This window comes from Uloborus diversus, chromosome 4, assembly GCF_026930045.1.
Source record: "Uloborus diversus isolate 005 chromosome 4, Udiv.v.3.1, whole genome shotgun sequence".
Classification (NCBI taxonomy): domain Eukaryota; kingdom Metazoa; phylum Arthropoda; class Arachnida; order Araneae; family Uloboridae; genus Uloborus; species Uloborus diversus.
Window position 1 is genome coordinate 28532795 of NC_072734.1, and position 17946 is coordinate 28550740.

Consider the following 17946-nt stretch of genomic DNA (forward strand, 5'->3'; position numbering starts at 1 on the left):
TACACACACATACACATACGCCAAACACACATACCCCCCACACACAAACACACACTCGTGATTGCGAAAAACATAATTTCAATTCAAGGTGTCAAAATTCAAATTAATTTTTTTTTTGGTATGGGGTGGGGGTGATAAAAGTGAGGGGAGCCATCGCAATTGGGGGGGGGGGGAATGGGTCCCCTAGCTATCCATCATATACATTATAAGATCTGCAATATAGAAAAGTCATCGAACATCTTGATAAGCAAATATTCCAGCAAATTAGTCGAATAATAATAGCGGGAGCAGGGTACACATTCGGTGGCATGGGGGGTTGGGGAGATTGAAGTTGACTATACCATTGAAAGTATTAGAGAACTTATTTTTAAAGAATTTTTGTCTTTTAAGTAGGGAGTCTTCGTCTTTTTTTTTGGGGGGGGGGCGATCTTTGGTAAAATGAAAATGAGGGAGGCTGTCGCACTTATTGGGGATTGGCAGCCCGACCATTATTATCTGTATATCAGCAATAGAGAAAAGCTTACGGAAATCTTGAGATAGGTAAATATTCCAGCTATTATGCTAATAGTAGCTAAAACTGGGGTGCACATTTGGAAGGAGGGGGGGGGGAGGGGCATAAGGCTGACTATACCCCTGAAATTATCAGAGAAGTTATTTTTAAGGGATTTTAATCGCTTCAATAGGGGAGCCCATTTTGGGGGAGCGGTGGGAGGCGCTCGGTAAAATTGAGGGGTGGTGTCGTACTTGGGGGGATGTGTTTACCTAACTTTTTTTGTATATTGAGATCTGCAATAGAGAAAAGCCATCGGACACTTTGGAAAGTAAATACTAAAGTAGTTTATCCCAAAAATACTTGCTAAAGAAGGGATATATGCCCCTTAGGAAAGCGGGAGGGGCATGAGGCAGACAAAACTGAAAGAATCGGAGATGTTATTTAAAAAGGATTTAGACTCTTTAATAGAGGTTCCTATTTTTGGGGAAGGAGGGGGGGGGAGGGCTGGTAAAATGAAGGGAAGGGCAACGCACTTGTGAAGAATTGGTAGCCCTAGCTACATGATCTGCAGTAGAGAAAAGTCATCTGAAATTTTGATCCGTAAATACTTCAGTAATATATTCTAATAATAGCTGAAGTAAGGGTCCCCGTGCGCGGGGGGGGGGGAGGCGTAATGAGACACACTTTACCACTGAATATTTTAATATTTATTCTCTTCAATGAGGGGTCGTGTTTATTTTTTTTTGGGGGGGGGAGTGTTTGTTAAAATTGAGAAGGTCATCTTTTTTTGGGGGGGGGAGGGAGCACTTGGACATATATCTATGCATATCAATATCTGCGATTTATAAAAGCCCTTTTAAGTAATATTCCAGTATTTTTTGATGATATTCGCTACAATGACCCTCCCCCTGCTCAGTTGTGGGGGAGGGGGGTCGCAGCACAGACCATGTTGAAATTTTACAAAGGGTGCTTGAAAAATTTCTTAATGAAAGAGGACTTTATGAAACAGATCTCAGTATCGTTGCATCGCATTTTTAAGGGGGGGGGGGACGTGCCGTGTAAACTTTCGAGGGGGGAGGGTTACGCCCATATTTAAATCATCTGCACATTAAAATTTTCTTCCTTTACACAATTTGCAAAAACCATACAAGTTTAGAAATGCAAGTTAATTTTCGGTTTTCTACAAAAATCGATGTTTCCCTGAAAACCGGAAATCCTAATATATGCTACCTTGCTACCCTAATACCGCAACCTATGTTTAATTAGTCATATCAAATAAAATATTGGATCTTGAACGACTTTACTTCTCTAACGGCAGTATTAATTTCAATAAAAATTTTTTAAAAATAAATAAAATAAAAAAGAGAGCTAAAATATAAAAAATAAAAAAAGGGAAAGAGGGTTGAAAAAATGCGGGGGGGGGGGGAGTTTGCGTCATCGAACTTGGGGGGATGGGCACCCCTGTCGCCCAGCCCTACTACACACTAATAAATCCAAAGAACGCATGACGTGTCTTACTATCTTTATTTTGAATACTGGGTGGGCAACAAAATTAAAATTTGAAAATAAAAAAGAAAAAAACTTAGGGCGAAAAAGAAGAACTTCGAGACAAAAGCCGAGGTTGGTCGACCTCGAATCGCGTTTCCGCACTCGACAAAAACTTTCCGGTCATTTTTTGCGCCACGCGGCCGAGCGTAAAGTGAGCCCCGCGCCCTCTGCTATACAAACACACGCTAGCAACCGAAATTCACAAAAAAGAGTTTTGGTTTATCCAGATTAAATTCTGACACATGTCGCTACTCTGACGTCGCAGATGATCTTTCTTCCGGTTCAATTCAAATGCTGTGGCATTACCGGACTAAGTTGGTAATCATTCTTGCAGATTTGTCTTCTTTTTCTTTCTTTCTTTCTTTTTTTTTTTGGCGTAACTGTCTTCTAATCGTAAACTAAGGAGAACAGCTAATGATTACGAGTGAAGCCTTCTTTCAAATCTTTTTTTTTAACAATCAGTTCATTAAACTTAATTCTCTACACTTCCGGAGGGTTTATGTATAGAACTAAACAGTGAAAAAGAATCCCTGAAAATCCGTAAAATTACGACAAAACGTTGTAATGGTGTCCACGATGTATGTATTTTTTTACCGTAAAATGCAGGGCTGTGGAGTCGGAGTCGGAGTCGAAGAGTCGGAGTCGGACTGCTTTTGGGGTAAAGGAGTCGGAGTCGGAGTCGTTAGAAAACATGCCGACTCCGACTCCGGGCTTCTTTTTTTCTTTCCTTTTCACATAGGCGGATTTAGGACTGAGTTCCAGGGGGGGGGGCAGGATTTTTTTTTTTTTTTTAGCAACATTTTTATTGCCCCCTACTTCTATGTATTTGTCTGTTTCCTGTGATGCATAAGTCCATGCTTTACTTTTTTGTGCGTGGTTTTCATTAATGTGTGTTTTCATGCTGTCCTTATTTAATCGACCTTAAGGGAGGGAGCTATTAAGAGAGTGAGGCAGGGCTCCCTTTTAAGTGGGAAACAGAATATCTCCAATTTTAGGGGGCCGGGGGTTTCTCCCCCGGAGGAAATTTTGTAAAATGGATATAAAATTCTGCATTTTGAAGCCTTATAAAGGTTAACTGGATAGACATAGAAATTGATAACTAAATTATACAGTTGTACAGTATTGTTCAAACTTTGTAAGAAACGGCCATTTTAAGTTTGAAAGAAAAAATAAACTGTAGATTTCTCATTACAACAACCTTTTTTTAATTATAAGTAGTGCAGAAAACGAAAAGGAATAGAGGTGTATCATTTTTTTTCCCTGGCTAAACAGATTAACAATATGCAGTAGAAGTAATTGGAGCCCATTTTGCTTAGGATTTTCAAAGACTTATCTAATTATTTTCAAGGACTTTAGAATAAATAAAATTATTTAATGCACTTCATTTGTACTTTCCAGTCTCTGATATTTTAGTACTTGATTGTAAATTTTTACAGTCCTGTTCTAACTTTGTGAGAAATAGCTATTTTAAATTTAAAAGAAAAAAGAAACCATAGATTTCTCATGACAACAACTTTTCTTCAGTTGCAAGTGGGGCAGAAAACGAAAAGAAATAGAAGTAGTGTGTATTTTTTTCCGTGCTAAACAGATAGACAATATGCAGAAGAAGTAAGATAAAAGCAATCAATACAAAAGAATTTCCAAAATACTGCATTCAGGATTGAATAAATAGCAAGATATGAAACATGTGAGTCACAAAAATTTATTTCAAATAATATGTTACAAACGTGAGAACCATGATTTTTACATTTTTAATACAGGATGTGGCAAGGAGCTGAATTTGACATATGTTGGCATTCCTCCCCCTCTACCATTTGTTAGAAATTTTAAAATTTAAGGTTTGTAGCCACACGTTTCCAAACATTCAAGGTTTTCAAGCACTTAAAAATGAAATTAGTTTTTTCAAGCAATTTCCATTTTTTAAGGAACGAATCATGAATTTTTTTTTGGGGGGGAGTTAGGGACCCACTTCAAAGCAGGAGCCCTATATAAGCAACAGCTTGTTTATCTTATAGGAAAATTCTACCCTGTTTGTAATTCACTCTTACCTGTAAATTTTTGCTTGATTTTTTTGTAATTTTTACGAAAATTCGTCATTTTTTACGGTTAAAGGATTTTTACGATTTTACTAATCTTTGTTAGGTTTTTATAGACTTTTATAAAATTTCAGGAAATTTTTCCAAATCTTTTGATGACTCAATTATTTAGATTTCAATTATGAAAAGGGCTGACTCACTTAGACTTAGATGATTATGACTTACCTTGCTTTTTAAACAGTATTTATAAAGTAAGTAAAATTGTACTCTCCCTCTAAGTAAAAAAATTTATTTAATCAGAACACTCAGATTACTGAAATTTATTCAGTTTGCGACAGTATTTATTCTCATACTGTCGCATATACTAAACATAAGTTTATTTTCTATTTGGGAAAAAAAACTTATGTTTTTTAGAATTTCTCAAATGGCCAATTAATATACTAAGAACATAAATATTATGCACAAATAAATACTTGAAATGTGGACACAAATCATAACGAGTAGACCGTTCTGTAACGCGAATAAGGGAGGGGGGAGTTTTTCCCCTTTGCTTTAGGTTCTAATTTGTTAAAATAATCGTCAATTATTAAGAGTGTTGCAGCTTGATGTATAGCTCGTTTAGCCTATATTTTAATTCATATACTTGCCCAAATGGTTTTCAGTCCAAAATAGTGAATTTAGACACATTTTCAGCACCCCAGTGACAGCTGTACTATTTGTATTTAATGTCCTTTTTTTTTCCTTTTTTCCCCCATCAGAATAGGACATTTCCTTTTCTCTTCATTTTCATTGAACTATTCAAAAAAAAAAGTCAAGATTTTTTTGTGTTAAGATTTTGGAAGATGTGTTTGTTGCTACATAAAGTCCTCCCAAAACTGGGGGGGCATTGCCCCCCTCTGCCCTCCCATAAATCCGCCCATGCCTTTTCAATGACTCTCCTTGCATTTTTTAAAAACTGATTACCAATTGGTTCGATTACATGTATATATAGATACTAATGAGAAAACAACTGCCATTATGGCAATCAGCTAGCTTGAATGTTTACCGAACTTTCTGTAGCCGTCTCCTAGTTAGCTTGCTTTTTAACTTAACTAATAGCAACTGTTTGCAAACGGTTTTGTTGCCTAACATTTTCAAGTAATCACTTTCAAATAAAAATAGAAATATAGTGTTTTGTTCTATCTCAGTTATAAAATAGTAAAAGAAACGTAACAAATTAGTAAGTCGACGCCCGTAGCTAAAGTTGAAACGTTTAAGTGTGATCGGCAAATTCAAAGAAGTTCTGGCGCGAAAGCACGAATCCAAAAGATTCGATGAAATAATCTAATGTTTTTTTCTTTATTAAGACTATTTCTGTAAGCTTGGTTCTCACTAAAAAGTATGGAACAAAATAAGTGTAAATGATTTCTTGATTACAACACTCAAGAACTGCAGTTAATCTTAAAATCTTCATATTTAGGTTAATTCTAAAGCAGCCAATAAAATTAAAATTAAAAATTTAGCGAAGAAGAAATATAGGTATAGTAAAAGGTATCCGTACAAATTTGTATACCGCCGCGTTTTGTGTAAAATTAGCTCCTGACGTATAGTGCCCTATTTTCGTTGAAATTTTATTGATGAAATATAATTTAAAATATATTCGCGAAAATTTTCAGAATTAAAGTGTATTTATATTTTTTATAAACTCTGAAATTAACTTTGGGTGTCATCTACCAGATGGGTGTCACCCGGGGCAAACCACCCCCTCTCAAGAACTTGGATTTAGAAGAAAAGGTTTTTTTTTCTCTCAAGTTACAGCTTTCAAAAATTGAAATCACACGATTTGATCAATATCTATTTGTTAAACATTAAAGGGGGGAAAATTACAGATAATCCTTTTCAAAATTTTTAAAAGGGATTTTTAAGTCTAAATTGAATTTCTAACGTTGTATGGCGTCTTGGGTTTACAATAAAAAATAAAATGCGAAATTTTCATAAAAAGGAATTTAATATTTCAATCTCTGTTAAGAGGTTTTCACCCTTCCCTTGAATGGAGAGAGGGAGTTGAAAAAATACAATTAAAAAAAATCCGGAGTCGGAGTCGGAGTTGGGCGTTTCAAAATCCAGGAGTCGGAGTCGGCCATTTTCCTTCCGACTCCGCAGCCCTGGTAAAATGTCGGAGCCGGAAGTGGCAGGCTTTAAAATTCCAAGAGTCGGTTTTTCCCTCAGAATTCGCTACTCTTCCAAGGCTGCGAAGTCAAAATCGGACTCCGACTAATTTTGGGGTAAAGGAGTCGGAGTTGCAGGGGTGAAAATAATTCATAACTGAAAGAAAAACAGTTCAATCTCTGCACCTGGAAAAAAAAAAATTATAATGAAAATCCATTACGTCTTAAAATAAATGTCGAGTACCAAACTATGGATAATGCCGCCATCTAGCAACCATGCAGCAAAAGTTTTCGCCAAGCCTCACACCAGTCACATGATGTATCTCCGAACCAATTTCTTCATCAAAAGATTGGGAAAGCTCGACAGTAAATTTCATGTAATTTCCCCATTAAATGATTAACGAAAATTTTGAATCAAGGCTTCTCCGAAAGCAAACATAAATTAAAAGTCATTTAAATATTTGGAAACTTTACTTTTTGCACACTTAGGGAAATATATTTGAGAGCATTTTTTTCTTCTGTTTGTGTGTGTACTATTTAATTAAATAAAGAGCACGGTTTTTTTTACTATCTTTACTTTGTTTTTGTTAGTTCATATTTTGGAAATTCTTCAAATTTTATATGCTTCAATACGTGCTTTCGTTTCTAAATGAATACTTGTTCAGGGGCGTAGCTAAGGGGGGGTTTTGGGGACAAAACCCCCCCCCCGAAAAGTTAGTCTCAAAAAAAAGAGAAAAAGAAGAGAGAAGAGAAAGAAAAAAAAAAGAAGAAAAGGAAAAATTCCAAGCGATTATATATATATATATATATATATATATATATATATATATATATATATATATATATATATATATATATATATATATATATATATATATATAAAATAACGAAAGTCGGGTCTAGCTACGCCACTGTACTTGTTCGTTCTTTATACTTATTGCTATTTTACTTTTATGGGTAAGGAAGAAGCTCTATTTTTAATCACGTCAAAGCGAAGTGTTTTAAGTTCTTTCAGTTAAAACAGAAAACGAAAGAAAGTATAGCGACTGTTTCGCACAATTATTACTGACCCAAGGAACGCCGAATATTTTTACTAGTTAGCCAATAGTTGCGATTTCTAAAATGAGATTACTTTTAAATCCCAATTTTAAAAAATTGAAAAGGTTTAATTTGCTCCTTTTTAATGTTTAACAAATAGTTGTTGATCAAATCCTGTGCTTTCAATTTTTCAGGCTGTACCTTGAGAGAGAAATTTTTTTTTTGCTAAGGCAAAAAACTTTTCTTGAAGGGGCGCCCCCCCCCCCCTCCCGGGTGACACACCCATCTGCTGGGTGACATTTCAACTTAATTTCAGAGTGTATAAAAATTGAAATACCTTAATTCTGAAAAAAAAATCCCAATAATAAAGCTTAAATTTAATCTTAAAAAAATTTCGACGAAAAAATTGCACTATATTATGGGATGAGGTTGGGGTTGGGTACACGTCTGGAGCAATTTTTACACAAAATGCGGAGGTATACATCTTTGAACAAATAGCTTTTACTATACATACATTTCTTGGCTCAATTTTATTTTTAGTTTTATTGGCAGCTTTAAGAGCTAACTGTAATATGAAGATTTTAGGATTAACTACAATTATTGAGTGTTGTAACCAATAAATCATGTACTGATTTTATTCTGTACTTTTTAGGGATAACCTGGTTTTCTTCGATAAAGTCTTTAGATTAAGAAAAATAATTTATATTTTATTTTATCGGATTTCTGGATTTGCGCTTTCGTGCCAACACTTCTTTGAATTGACCAAGACCGTCAGAAGTTTCCCGACTTGCTCAAGCGATACATTCCTTTTACTATTTTATAACTGAGATCGAGGTAAAAAATCTATTATTATTTTTATGTGAAAGTGATTAGTTATAAAGTGTTAGACAACAAAACTGTTTGCTGAGAGTTGCTATCAGTTAAACAAAGTTAAAAAATAAGCAAACTAGGAGACTGCAGCGAAGGTAGCTGTTACATAAAGTTCGATAAACAATCAAGCCAGCTGGTTGCCACAATGGCAGTTATTTTCCTATTAGTAGGCCTTTATACATGTATCAAATTGGTAGTCAGTTTTTTAAAAATTGCAAGCAGAGTCAGTGAAAAATTAAAGAAAAAAAAAGAAACCCGGAGTCGGCATATTTTCGAACGACTCCGACTCCTTTACCCCAAAATCATTCCGACTCCACAGCTCTGCCACAACACAGACACGTCAAACTTAGAACCCCCTTCCTTTGTGTGTTGGGGGTTAAAAACACAAGTTGACAAAAAATAATTCTTTTAAACCTGAGCAAGGCTCGGTCGCCCAGGTACTTTATTTTATTAGATATACTGTGCTACGCCAATGACATTCACCCACACAAACTAAATAAATGAAATAAAATATAAACAGAATAAAATTTAAAAAAAAATTCAAATTAAAAATAAATCGATAAATACATTTAAATAAATAAATTAAAAATCCCCCCCCCCAAATTTGGATGGCGCAACTTGAGCCATAATCCCCCCCCCCTGTGGGCACCCCCAGGGGTACCCAACTAAGGGGGTCATGGAGCAGACTGTGCCATTGAAATTTTTAAAGGGGTGTTTTGAGGGATATTTTCCCAAATTTGGCGGGGGCCTTTGCGTAGTTTATGGGGGGGGGGTGCCTTTGCCTTTAGGGGGCACCCCTGTCTGAGCCGGTCATTTTCTCATCGACTCCGCAGCCTATCTGAAAACTACAGAGCTCTTATACATTTTTTGTTAGAAATTAGGCTTTGATAGTAAACATTTTTCAACTTGGCTCATTAGTGCTTTACTTCCCTCTTTGTTTGTAGTAAAGTTCAGGTGTTGCGGCTTGGTAATTTAAACGTTGTTACCTTTCGGTTTGTTATGTGATGAATTAATAAGTTTATTCACATCCAGTGAACGAAACAAACACATATATTTTGTAAGCTTAGCTTTCGCAGTTGCAATTTGTTCTGCTCTATATAGTCGTTTAGAGAACCGTCTGTTTTAAACGCACTTCAAAGTTTATTGGGCCAGGAGTAAATTATTATTTATATCTTGTTAAACCCATGAGAATTAGATGAGATCGTGTCTTCTGAGATACATGTTGGAATAGCGTGAAACATGCAAGGTTTTGTTCTGCTTTGCTTTGTTTTGTTTTGGCGGGAGAATGTTTTGCTCTGTTGGTTAACACGGTATTTATGTTTTCAGTAGCAACAAACAAAGATTAAATTAATATAATCATTTTCGTCTTCGAAACATGTTTCAGGGAACTATTGGCGGATGAAGTAATGTAAACGGAACGGAAATGAGAAACATGTTTCGAACTTAACTTGCTGATTCTCATAGACCGAGTTTAGTTGTTGTGTCCGGTCTAAAAATAAATCTTTTAAATAATTTTCGTTGAAGCTAAAATTTAATGTGATTCGAAAGAAAAGAAAGATCAAATCTTCTCAATTTTTTAAAAAATATTTTATATATTACGTACTTATATCCATTAAAAAGAAAATAATTTTGAAAAATAAAGCATCCTAGTTTTTATTAAGTTGATAAGTTGTGAAATAAATAAAAAATGTTTTGCTTAGTTCAAAGGTTGCAACATGAAACCTTCATCCGATTTAAGCAGCCATAAGCTTTTGTTGATAAAATTATTCTTTAGTGATAAGTTTAGACACAAGACAACGGAAGAATTTTGGAATCAAGGGAAGATGGAGTATATATAGTTGTGTTTCTGGGCTTGGGTAATCTGAAATTACATACACTATACCGACAACACGGTTACCACATCCTGAGACTGCCGTTTTGTCCTCTCTATGGACTCATCAGTCCACAAAGTCTCCTCCCCGCCCCCCCCCCATAATGAGAATGAGGTAGATGTCTTCTCATCAGGGTTGCCAGACGTCCCGGATTTCAAGGGACAGTTCCGTATTTTGAAAAATTGTCCCACATCCCAGAGAACTTCACTGCGGGACGGCTTAAGTCCCGCATTCTAGCTGATAACAATATTTTACAGAACGAGACATTATTTTATGGAGAAACAATAAAGTTAAACAAAAAATGTGAAATAATGAGCTCTGAAAGAAAATCATGTGGCAGCAATCGCAAAAATAGTTTTCGTTTTGATTTGGTTTGTATGTTTTTGTTTTGAGGAGCCGTATGGTTGCTTCTTTGCTCATTGATTAATGCTGGAAATATAGTTCTGCGCATGCTTCGTCAATCAATCGCAATGAAAACGATTTTTTTTATTTTGATAGGCGACATTTTGCGAAGTTTAAAGATTTCTTGTGATTGAATTTTTCAGACTTATTATGAATAGACGTCTCAAAAATACCCCTCCCCCCCCTATTACTCCTAGAAGCCTGTCCCGTATTTACTGTTCTTAAATCTGGCAACCCTGCTTCTCATGGTCAACAAACTGGTAGATAAAGTAAATATATCTCGCTAGCTACAGTCTGCAGTTATGGTGCGGTTTAGGGATTGCAATACCGGTATACCGAATACCCGTATTTCGAGCGATTTTGCAATTTCGTAATACCGCTATTTGCTGAGGAAAATACCGGTATTTTCGGTATTAGCTGAAAATAATAAATAGTTCAATATAAATAATTCAAGAATTTTCAATTTAACTTATTAAATATCTACTTATACTTTAAATGTATATTTATTTTCCCATGATACTGAACCGAAATCAATCTATTGATGCAAAAATTTAGCTTCGAAAAAATGAACTAAAAGAATATCATTGTACAAAAGTATTTTGTGCACCATGTATTTATTTTTTCCAATTCTCTGATCGCTCATTTCCCCGTTTGGGAAAGTTAATTTCGAGTATAATTTTGAATGCTGCTCTTCCTTTTTCCGATGAATAATTTATTCAAACCATCAATTACAGGAATGCTTTGAATTTTTTTCTTAATTATTTGTCTCAACTGTACTAAATTTTGACGAAAATTGTTTCTTGTTAGTATTACAAATGGCAATTTGTTGGCACCAGTATTGGTTTGTTGCGCCGTCTAGATATTTGGTTTCATACTTGGCAAGATAATATTTAGAAATTATATATTGACTTGAAAATTTGCGTAAAGGAAAAGCATAAATATGTTCCACGAATTCAAAAATATTTTCAGATATTTACATAATTATAAATGCAAAGAATTTTGAAAAGAAAGCTGAAACGAATAAGAGAAACCAACAAGATCAAATTTAGCCAAGTTTATCGTAAATTTCAAACCAAAGAACTAATAAAAAGTAAACACAAATCCCTCCTATTCAAGAGAAAATGATGCTAATATTGGAAAAGTATCGTCTCTCTGGAAAGGAATTTCAACTAGCTTTAAATTAAAAAAATAATAGAAATACACATAATAGGAAAGAAACACACACACACACACAAAAGGGTTTGTCCAAAAATGACATGCAACAGACCGAGTTTTTTTGAAGATAAAATACTTTTAGGCAATTGGCGTATCACTCATTGTTAACAGTACCATAGACCTGGACGAATTCAGAAAGAGTAGTTTGAACTGTGGGAAAGTTGAGCACTAAAATGAGTTCCAAACTTAGAGACAGTTCAATAGATGCATTATGTTCTTTACTAGTATTGATTTTTTATTGTGACATTTGTTCCTTTATTTTATGCTAGTGGTACCCGCACGGCTTTGCCCGTAATATAAAATTAAAAGATCTTTTGGTTCGCCTGTATATTTACAAATAATGTATGGTGAATTTTCTCGCCAATTGGCTTGTGCCCATGTTACGGTTCCACGTAATGATAATTTCGTAATTTACTCGACCATCTTATGAGAATTTTGTTCTTAAAATTGGAATAGAAAAAGAACCACATCGAATTTTCGAAAAATTGCTTCTAGGCGTACAACTCCATGCTACAAACTAACTTTGTGCCAAATTTCATGAAAATCGGTCGAACGGTCTAGGCGCTATGCGCGTCACAGAGATCCTGTCAGACAGAGGGACTTTCAGCTTAATTATTGGTAAAGATTTGTTCACAATACGTTTTCATAATAATGCAATTTTTGTACAAAATTATGAAATCTGGCAACGAAACAATATGTTTTCAAGCAGTTTTTGAGAAATTTCAAATACCCGTATTAATACCGGTATTCCGGTATCACGTTTTAAAAATACAGAATACCGGTATTGAATTTTTGGCCCGGTATTGCAATTTCTAGTTCGGTTCAACTTGAAAATTGAAGGCCTACACGACTGAGAAGAGGAAGAGGGGGGAGGCTGCAGGGTAAGTAATTGCCTGCTGTCTTTGAGAAGTTAATGCAGTTGCATTATGTGCGCTTTTTTGTTGGATTTCGATATAATATGCATTACCCTTTGGCCCAGATTCGGAAAATAATTGGTAGGTGTAGTTAGTCAGTGTCAGAGGAGGGGGGAGTCATTTAGTCAGACACGGGAGGCAGTGGGGGTGGTCGCCCCCAGCGTGACGTATATATTTTGAAACGAGTTATACGTCGAGTCTCGACTTATGTGAGGGATGCGTTTCAAGACCCCTCACGTAAGTCAAAATTTCGCATTGTGGAAAAGGGTAAGCATACGAATTTTTTACAAACATATCCAATTATTTTAGGCAGTTGTAAACACCTCTCAAACTGTTTTAATCATTTCTTCACTATATATTCACATTTCTTACATGAAGTGAATTTTTAATACAAAATATGTATTCAACGAAACAATATTGCTACGACGCACAAAATCAATGATCAATGGGAGAAAAAAGAGACATAAAATAAAACTGTACGGTACGTACAGTATGAAGTAATAATAAGATGCAGCGCTATATTAATAGTGTACAGTAGATACAATAACTTCATTTATAACTTAAAATATGAAGAAGACGGTTTAGGCTGCACGTTCAGATTGTTATCCGTCTTCCCCTGACACCGCATGCATGTCAGGAAACTCATCAGAAGAAGAGGAAGAACAAGAAAGAGTGATGAATTAATTTTCTTTTCTGCCGAAAAATTTCGCGTTGTGGGCGAGGAATTCGCGTTTGCTCTAAAACTCGTTACTCGTGAAAAACTCGCGTTAGAGACATTTCGCGTAAGTCGAATCGCGTTGTAGCGCGAGTCGACTGTATATAAAATTTTAAAGATGACTAGCACTTACTACTATTCAAATCAAGTAAACTGTATTTGTACGCCTAAAATTGCTTTAATGCAGTGATGTTGTTATTGAAGGAGAGTTTCTCCGCTATTTTATAGCTCAAACTCCCCCCCTCCCCCCTTTCCAATGTCTTTTTAACTTCAATAATTCTTATGTTTGTATATGCGAGTGTCCTTCCACCTTATTTCTCAGGATTATACTTTATATCAGTAGCGGCGATTCGGGGGGGGGGGGGCAACTTCTCCCGCATTTTTTTTATTATCAAAGATTGCCTCATCGTTAAGATTTCAATTTCAAAACATTCTGGATGAGATTACCCGAACATTGATGTCACCAAATATTGTTCAAATTTTAGTTTTAAAAATCAATTTTGAAAATTTTCTGGGAGAAAATCCCCGAGTGTCACACTTTACCATACTCCCGCACCTTCTTTGTCACATGTCACGTTATTTTTGATTAACCTCTTGAACAAAATGCGTGATATCATATATTATAGGGTATATGTAGAGTATGTAGTAATGGAGGTATATTCCTGTTACCTCCTCCCTCACCCTCGTCACAAACTGTCACAATATCACAAAGCCCCCTCCTCCTCAAAGAGTGACATCATTTGTAGACCCCCCTATTCAAACATAAATGGACCATTTTTTTACGAAATCATATGATACAAAAAAAAAAAAAAAACTCTGCAAAATTGACCACATGTTATGTTTCGTTCTGTGCCAAGACGTGCGCACTAAAGACGGCGGCAACAATAACAAAGAATCACATGTCACCCTGGCGATTAGAAGCACTTTGTTTTCCACTGGATACATCGTAAATGATAAAACGCAACGACTATCTCACGCTTACGGCCTTTCCCGACTCACAAATATTAATGCCCTAAATTTATATGCTCACCCACGTGCAACGTCTTAATGCCGCCTTATGAAGATAGCAGGCGAGCTTTCAGAATATTGCCCTGGGGTCGGAGCATAAATCGGCGACCAAAAAACTCTTTTTCAGCTTGATATATTAAGCTCTATTCTTAGGCTCCCTTCCTCAAATTACGTGAGAGTCCATTGGATGAAACTATTACGTGCCTGACTTAAGCGTCCCCCCCCCCCCCAGCAGCTTGAATATGTTTGTTTGCAGTGTCGTGTTTACTTTTTAATGCATGGTCGAGGTCAGGCCAAAAGTTACGGCTACGATGAACTTTTTCGTCTCTTTTGTGAGCGATCTGCAAAAACGCTGGTAGTATTCGAGAGCTTGTTTTTTTTTTTTTAAGCATTCATAATATTCCTGTTCTAACGGCCCACATAGCAAAACATCTTGATTCACTTGAAATCAAGCAAAGTTTCGAACGTTGAGGCCTTCCGTAACTATATGTATTCAACAGATTTTAAAACAGCTTCCAAACACTATAGAGTTGAGGCAGTGAGAAGCAAAGGAATGTGAATTTCGAGTAAATCGCGTTTAAAGTTCACATCCTAGGTAGGCTTTCATTAATTTTTTTCTCTCTAAATCATGCTGTACAGCAGCACCTACTAGGGGCTACCTGGGCTATCTATTGCCAGAAGACAGAGAGGTCCACCTACCATTTGTACTAGTTTTCTCCAAGTTTTTGATTTTGTCCCTTACTCCACTTTGCTTCTCTCTGTCTCACCCTCAATTGCTGTTTATAGGTTTACTAGAGGACCCGACAGACGTTGTTCTGTTCAAACTTTATAAATTAAAAAGTTAAAAAATTTTAATAAAAAATCAAGTGTTTGAACCGTTTTGTTGAAAAAAAATAAGTAAAAAGAAAATGCTGCTTGATGTCAGAATGCGTATATTTACTACAACTTGACTTATCTAATGCCCACTGAGCAGTTATTTTATCAACTATATTTTTTCTCCCGTACTTGATGGTTTGTTCCTTCAGCCATACTCAAAGGATAAAAAGCGTAGTCTGATATTGGGTGTAGAAAAATAACTACCCATGTAGAACAAACAAGAAATTCCGCTGCAACATCCCCCATATAAAAAAGAATAAAACAATCGAAATTATATCGTTTAAAAAACGGATAAAGGTAAAAACAGTTCTCTGAATAAGCGAAAATCACTTATCCCTCCCCCCTCTCGATGTAAAATAAACATTATTCAACTAAATACTAGGACTCGACCGATGCATCGGCCTGGCCGATGCATCGGCGCCGATGGTTCAACAATTTAGCCATCGGCATCGGCATCGGCGGCCGATGCTAACTTGCAGGAAACATCGGCACATCGGCCTTAAAAAACATCGAAAAGCCGATGGAATTGGCCGATGTTTTTGAAAAAAAAAAGGACCTTTGTTGTTTTACTTTTTAATACAAAGTAAAGGAAGTTATTGTTTTCATATAAAATTTTTTCCTTAGACTTCAGTATGAATTTCTATTTTAGTCACGGCTGAAAGAATTTTTATTACTGCATTCAGGTACCAAACAAGTTTATTATTGCGTTGTTTCTTGCGGCTGGATGTACGTATGTATCTCTTATAAGTCATAATTCAAAAATGGTAAGCTGTAGAAGGCTAAATTTTCGCATGTGGGGTGTGCGTACGTTTCAGTTGTGCACTTCCCTTTTTGTTTTCGATCGGGGGTGTTCAAAAAGCCTATTTACTCAATTTTTGTGGCTATTAATTACTTATTTCAACGCAAAACTAATATAGCGTCTCAGACTGACGATCATTTTGGTGATATAATGCCGAATTGGAGACCATGGAAACAAATATGAGATAGCGAAACCGGTTTTGTTTCATTTTGTTAGATTCCCGTTGAACCGATGATAATTTTTCGATATTTGTAATATGAATAAAAGTAATGCAGTCTTTTCTATATCGCTTCTGCGGAGCTACAAGTTTGAGGCCCGTCGAAATACATTTTGGGGCCCTATTTCTCTATCACAGAAGTTGTAAAACATTTATCATAACCATTTTTGTAACTCCTACGGTGCCCCTATGATTATGGGGCCTCTCGTGCAATTGCAAGATTTGCTATATTTTGAATCCGCCACTGCATGTCAAAACAAACTTGGGTGCAAGTTTTAAAAGGGTTTTTCTGCTCAATGATTATGATCATTATGAACGACTATTTTGTGTCTTTCCGAGAACACTTGCGTGCCCCTCCTCCCACTCCCTCAATTTCTGAAATTAAACTCTAGTACTTCTGAGTTGTTTAAAACTAACACCATTCATAAAATTAGGGATTTTCTTTTTTTTTCAAGCTTTATCTATTGTTTAGGAAGAATTTAGAGCATTAATGTAAGAAATTGATTAAAGACGTTTTGAATGGCGACATAATTCGGAAATCGAAGAGACTTTTGAATGTTTTCTTCAGAAGTGCTGAAGTAGATTCAGAAATTCTTCCGAGGCGTTGGTGGTAGCGGTTCTGTACTAAAAAAATGAGGCCGAAGTTGGGGGCCGAAGTGTAATGTTGTGAGTTACTCCAAAATCAGAGGGTAACCCCCCTAAACCACCCTCGTCGTTTCAAGTATTTCTTAAATATTTAACGATTATTTATTTTGGTCAAGAAATGTCATTTTGCGTATTTCTTATACTTGTTTCACCTATATTTCGTAATGAGCCATCTTTTTTGCATCATTGCGATCGATTTTTTTTTCTGATGTAAGAAACTATTTTTATGTATTTATATAAAATCAATGAATAAGTTATTTTCGTTTCCATCATATTTTTAATAATATGTTATAAAAAAGTTTCAAGGATTTTCTATTATACAATTTCTTAAATTTCAGAAAATTATTGTTAAATTGAAAAATTCAATTAAAACTTTGTTTTAGTTCTTCATAACAGATTAAACAATCAAATTGTTCAATATTACATGTGCAAACATCAGATTAAGTAGTATATGTATTCAGTTATTAACTTGGTGTAAATATTGAGTTTGTTTATTGTAGCTGCGTTTTAAGAACCTCGCTCTTTTCATGGCTATTTCTTTTTTCCGCAAAATTTATGTCCCTGTCATAGCTTTTGTGAAAAATGCAAACTTTTCTATTCATAAATTTTGAATAAGTATAAAAATATTCCTATTATGATTTAGTAATGTAATTTATCTGTTACCTTTTTTGTTTAATTTGATGACTAAAAATGTCAACGTGCAATCTTTCCACTTTAATTGCGTAATTTGTTGACGGTTTCATAGTTTTATTCTTAATATTTTATGAATGATTAAACAGCATAATTTAATGTTTTTTAACTACATTTAGTGTACCTAAATCAATACATTATTACAATATTACTAAAATCTTAGTTGTATGTTCAATTAAAAATAAAAAGAAATCAATTGGTTATTAAACAGTCTCTTTGTTTTTCTTCCTTTTTTCTTTCTTTTTTTTTGGCTTTTGTTCTTTGTCTTCCATCATACAGCAGACAAAAAAGGAGAAGCACAACTACACCCTATACAGATTGTACGTAGTATGATCCAAAAGTTGGGGGGACAAGCTGTATAAAATCCCTCCCAGAATAATTCAAATTACCGAAGCACATCCACCTTCAAAAGGTCATGTTGAGGGATTATGTACTTCTGCCAGTATGCATATAACTTTTGGA